The following is a 6,326-nucleotide window of genomic DNA, read 5'->3' as shown; positions in this document are numbered from 1 at the left end:
GACGTTCAGCCGACGCTTCTATAGCTTCTTGAATTCGGGCGGTTAGAGATCGGGTAGATTGTACAGAGTGGGCAAGTGCCCCAGTTCCAAGCCCTGATGCCACTAAGGAGGAGGCTAGAGAGATCCTGATGACTAAGGGAAGGAAGACGGCCTGTTTTTGGAGATTATTAGGAGGAGAGTTAAATTGTAGGGTGAGTTCAGCCACTTCTGCTTTGCTATATAGAGTTAAGCTAGGTACTAGGGACACTGGGACGCAGAGGGATTGGTTGATGGATGCATGGTTAAGGACCTTGAAGAGGGTTTTATTACACCAGAAATAACCTCCAACGGGGGCTGTCTGGGTCTTATTGGGTGACTGGGTGTGCTTACACTAGGAGGAGTTTGGGGCAGAGTAGCAGAAAGAAAGGATTGGATTTTCTGGGTTTTGGTATAGAAGCTTTAACCATGAGAAGGGGTCTTTGTTGGAGGAGTGTAGTTGATCTTGTAGGGCCTGTTCTTGTGATTGTATGGCTAAGGTTAAATTTTGTAGGTTTTTTTTGTTGTTGTTGTTTTTGTTTTGTTTTGTTTTGTTTTGTTTTGTTTTGTTTTTGAGACAGAGTCTCGCTCTATTGCCCAGGCTGGAGTGCAGTGGCCGGATCTCAGCTCACTGCAAGCTCCGCCTCCCGGGTTTACGCCATTCTCCTGCCTCAGCCTCCTGAGTAGCTGGGACTACAGGCGCCCGCCACCTCGCCCGGCTAGTTTTTTGTATTTTTTAGTAGAGACGGGGTTTCACCATGTTAGCCAGGATGGTCTCGATCTCCTGACCTCATGATCCACCCGTCTCGGCCTCCCAAAGTGCTGGGATTACAGGCTTGAGCCACCGTGCCCGGCCTTTTGTAGGTGTTTTATATTTTTAGGGAGGGAGTTTTCTTGTTGGACTAGTGTCCTTTTGATTAAGAGGGTGGCAGTCGGATATGAATCTTAAATAGGATCTCCGTAGAGTCCTCCTTTTACTCTGCCAGCCGTTGGAGTGTATAAGAAGAGTAGTAATATAAGTGTAAAGTAGGACTCCATTTTGGTGTTTTTTTAAGGGGGAGAGAAGGACGTTGACTTGGTCAACAGCGGAGAGTTTTGTAGCCAATAGAGAAGCAGCAGAAGTATAAAGAGAAAAGAATTTAGATAACAGTAATTGTTTTACCTGGTATTAGATGGGCAACAGTGGTGACGTAGCAGAGGTAGTTGCTAGGAGATGGTATTGTCCACCGCCGTTTAGATGTAAGGACACCGGTTTGCCTAGTGTCTGGAGTATTGTTTGGTTTTAGTTAAGACTAGGACAGAGATCAGACACTGGTTTGCCTAGTGCCTTAGGTGCCTAAAGGTCTAAAACAATTATTAGAGGAGATATAAGAAGCAGGTAATAGAATGATGACAGTAATAGAATGACGACAGAATAGTTAGGAAGGAGCCGAGGAAGAGGAGGGCAGGAATAGACTGAAGAGGAAGGCAGAATGAGAGTAAGAGACAGCTACTGATAAGGCAAGAATGAGAGGGAGTGTGGAAGGTGGGTAGGCGGAAGTGCTGAGGGATGGAAGGAGGGGCAGCCTCAACAATGGTAGGCGCGACCGAGGAGGAGGGCGGAACTACAGCGGAAGCAGGAGGGGGAGGTGGAGCAGAAGCGGGAGGGGAGGTGGAGTATACGGCGGGAGTGGAAGCGGGGTGCTGACACAGGCGATTCAGACAGGAAAGATGACTTTTTTCTGACTTTGCTGGATCCGCACCTTAGCCAACTTGACTTGGGCCAAGCAACATTGGCTACACAAGTCTGGTGGAGAACGCAAGTCTTAAAACTTTTGTATATAATTTATTTTAGACTACTTGCTTAAGCGCTGGCAGAAATTACTGAGGTCGATTAAAATGTTACGGTCTAGGGTGTCTTCAGGCGGCCATTGAGACTGGTTGTCTAAATTATATTGTGGCCACGCCACAGTGGAGAGGAACACCAGTTGCTTTTGCCTAAGATCTTGTTCTAATTGTAAAGTTTTGAGATTTTTTTTTAGAAGACACCCTAAAGGGGGGTCTCTAGGTATTTTGGATTGGGGGTTTCCCATTGCCTTCCTCTCGCCTATGGGCGGAAATGGAAACCGAACTCTACCTGGCTACAAAGCGTCCTTTGGAGCCACTAGAGACCGGTGGGAGGCTCCTGGAGCCGGAATGGAGATTACCTCCAGGCGGATGTCTCCGTCCTGGACGGGTCTCCCACGGAACAGAATGGAGTTCCTTTGGGCAGACGTCTCTGCCTTTGGGAACTCTCCTGTTGGTCACCTGGTGACCGGAAAAAACCTTGGGCCTGCGCAGGACTTCTGGCCAAGGAGTATGAGAGGGAGGCAAGAGGTACTCACCCCAGGAGACTTGGAGGTGTGGAAAGCGATGTCTAGGTCCTGGTCCATCCACGGTGTGGAAGGAGGAGGCTCCTCGGACTTTGGGGGGCCCTGAGGAGGGGTCTCCTCCCGGGTTCGGCACCAACTGATTTGCTTTATGCGACCACTAGAGCCGGCGCCAGAGGAAAAGGCAAGTAGGCAAGATAAAAAGAAAACTTTATTACATAGCCAATGTATAGAAAGAGGAGATGACATTCACTGGTCTCCGGCAGCGGAGGCCGAGGAAGTCGCTCCGGTGTTCTCGGGCGAGGTTCCTGGGTCCCGCGTATGAGGAGGGGCCGAGGAAGTTCACACCACGCGCCTGCCAGGAGCGGCTTTTCTGGGAGTGGGAGGGCAATAGGCGGGACACGGGCGTGTGGGGCGTTCCATAGGTGCGGCCAGGTAAATCTCGGTCTCTTTGGATTGACCTCACCTGGCGCATGCCCGGTTGATCGCACCTTCCTGGGCGCCGGCTACATTTTCGCGTGTGTGGGAAAAGTTGGTGATGAAGAACCAGGAAGTACGCCATCTTAGTCACCTTTGTTCTTTGTTTCCCTCTCCCTCCGTCCAGACATTTTTCATTTATTTATTTGGGTATATTTTGTCATCTGTGTATCCCCAGCATCTAACATGGTAACTAGCACAGTGCAGACATTTAAAATATTTTTTGTCATTTAAGAAATGAATGAATTTGTACAGTGCTTCACACTTTTAAAAGAATTTCCACATTTATGGTCTCATGGGCTCCTCATACCCTCAGAGAGAGGTAAGCAAGCCCAGGACCCCTTCCTTGGAGGAAATGCTCTCCTCTAGCTCCACGGACATCTGTTGGGCTGCCAATCATGAGACACCTTTCTCCTGAGTGCAAGGTAGAGCACATGACCAGACTAAGCCAAATAAATGATTTCTGGCAAGGTTGCACTTTGAAGGAAACAAACCAAGGGACTAAAACCTGCTGGAGCTACTTTAGTCAATAGTAGCATTGCTGGAAAATTTTACCAACTGCTGGTACTGAAATTCCAGGAGCTGCCTTATCCAGCCCTTCCTGATGTCTGGTTGTTGAGTGCCTCCTCTGAGTCTGAGTAACACTAGATCCTTCCAGTGAATGTCTTTCTTTATAAACCCAAGATCACTTTCTAATGCTTAGAAGCAAAGAATCCTAAAAATAAAATTAATATCTCCAACTTACCAGAAAAAAACTAAAACTCTATGTAGAGCTGAAATCATTCATGTAAAGTCCAAAACATACAGAATTTAGTGATGTATTTTTTAGGAACACATATCTAGGTAATAAAATTATAACAAAAACAAATGAGATGAAAAATACAAAAGGCACTGGAGAGTGCTTATACTTAGGAACAAGGAAACAGAAAATGATCAGGAGAATCAAATAAAAGTCATGGAAGACTCTTGTAATGTTCCCTTAAGGTAGAAGATGAGGTAAAATGTGATGTGTTGTATTAATTTTATATGCATACGTGTGTGTGCATGAATATATTAATATATTTCATGTATAGAATATTTCACAATGAAACTATTTTTTTCATCAATGAAATCTAAGGCCCAAGGAGGTTAAATGATTTGTAAAAAGCAGAGTGGCAAATCATGGCTAGAACCCAGGCTTCCAGTGGTTTCTCCACTGTGTCCTAATTTATTGTAACTATGAACTGCTACTCCCATAGTATGGAAAATGGGAAATAGCATCTGGGACCTTTTCAACTGAATTTAGAAGGAAGAGTTGCTGTGGATTAATAGCTGACCTATAGTATTAGGCTTAAAATGGTCTTTCCATTCCTTGAGACAATCAGACTCTTGGAAAAAAACCTGAGACCACTTGGTTCAACTCCAGGGCAATGCCCTCTCCCTCATTGACAGTGGGCCTGCAGTGAGTGGGCACCTCCATGCCCATGAGCCTTCTGCAGCTATACTGCTGACCACCAGATATGTGTACATCAGCTCTGGCTGCTCCTAAAATCAATGAGCATCAGTCCAGCAGCATATCAGTGGTTTCTTCCCTATATCTGCTGTCAAAGTGCCTGGACATGAATAGGATGTGCTGTCAAGAGCACTGTCTATTCCCTTTGTGTGGAGCAAGATTAGACCATCTACCAATCCCTGCCCCTGCCTTTGTCAGTGGAGACAAAAACCCAGGCTCAACACTGCAGCCACAGTCTGAGGTCACCAGAGTCCCTGACTCCTTCTTCCTGAGTTTGGACCTTCATCCTGGTTTCCTGGCATTTGCTCAAGTTTCTAATTTAAAAACTTGAATTCTCACCTGACAGAAGAGCCATAATTCAGAAACCTTGAAATGATCTTTGATCAGATCCATCAGACATGCTAACTTGCACATAATTTTGCCTCAGATCTCTTGGACCTATCCCATTGGGCCTGAGCTGATGCCCCCATCAGCCTTAGAAGGAGCCCTTTACTCTCCAGAGTTTCCCAGTCTCCAAGTACTCGGTACTTATTGAGTTTTTGGTCCCCTGTTAAACATGTACAAATGCAACTAATTCTATAATCTGGCCTACATTTCACCTATTTTCTTGACTACAATATCAAAATAGATTTATCCCAAACATTCCCCAAGTTCCAGATTTTTGTTGTCTAACAATTTTCCTAATTTACCAGTCAAATAACTATTAAAATGATAGCAACTCGCAGCTACATTAATTGCTCCTGGTGAACCCATTCTTGGTCCCAGTACCAGGAACTTCTTTTTTGATTATTTGAGAATCACACATTTAATAATCTGTTTTAAAGTGTCCTAGATGTCAATGCCAAATTTACTATCTTATCATTTGCAGACTGTTCCCCTTTATGAAAACAGGACAATATTGTCTATTGCTAACATTTCCCTGAGACTTCCTAATTCCTTAATGCTGTTTTAGTCTTCAGATTATTGTTTTTAGCTGTAATTTTTCTTGGTATTTTAGGATATAACTAGTCTGAAGTAAGACATTGTAAATAGCCAGGGGCTTCCAATTCCTCATTTGTGTTTTAATTCTCTATAAATGATGTTATCATTATAAAGTCATATGATACAGTAGACATGGCATCAAACTGAGCATCAACAGACCTGAGTTCTAGGTCTATCTCTGCCATTCATAACTGTAGGCAACTATCTTAATCTCTGTTAATCTGATTTTCAATATCAATTAAATTTGAACAATACCACCTGTTCTGCTTGCTTTGTGGGGTTGTTGAATGGTTCAAATGAGATGATTTATGCAGCAAGGTTTTGTAAACTACAAAGTGTTACACAAATAGAAAGCATTACTATCCCCCACTTTCTGGGCAATAGGCCATTTCCCTTGATGTAGAAGATAGAAACTTGTGTTGGACACAGCACCTTCCATGTGGCCAAGCCCTAATGAGCACAGGCTCTCTCTTACTCTTGCCAGGTTCTCAATTTTTGTCCTGAACCTTTTTGTGTTTGACCCATCGCAGTCTACTCTCTGACCTACTGCTGATCTCCTGGGGCCCTAACCCCTAGACATATTTCCTGTCTGTGATCTAAAATTCTCCCCCAACAGCTGATATTTGATATTGAGTTCAGTGTTGCCATCTTTGAAGGACGAGAGTGGCAGAAACTTTGGCTCTTCTGGTACTTCTTATGTGGCAGGAGATGGGCCTGCAGACCCAAGGCTCAGGTCAAGGCACACAGTCAAACAACAAGCTCCAGCTTTGGTCATTTTATTGACCAAAAGGGCTCATGCCCGTTTGTTGTCCTTACCCAGGACACATTTTAAAAAGGGCTTTCTATTACCCAGTAAGTCACCATGACAAAGTCCAAAAGCAAAGGTTCGGTACAATTCTATGCTGAGAATGGCTATTAGCTTTCTCTAGCTATATTATTTTGTCTATTTATGGTGAAGGAATTCTCATGAAGCCAAATCACCACACAATGTGTTTTTTTTTTTTTTTTTTTTT

This window comes from Rhinopithecus bieti, unplaced genomic scaffold (assembly GCF_001698545.2).
Source record: "Rhinopithecus bieti isolate Rb0 unplaced genomic scaffold, ASM169854v2 scaffold_70802, whole genome shotgun sequence".
Taxonomy (NCBI): Eukaryota; Metazoa; Chordata; class Mammalia; order Primates; family Cercopithecidae; genus Rhinopithecus; species Rhinopithecus bieti.
Note: the sequence above shows the minus strand (reverse complement) of the source record.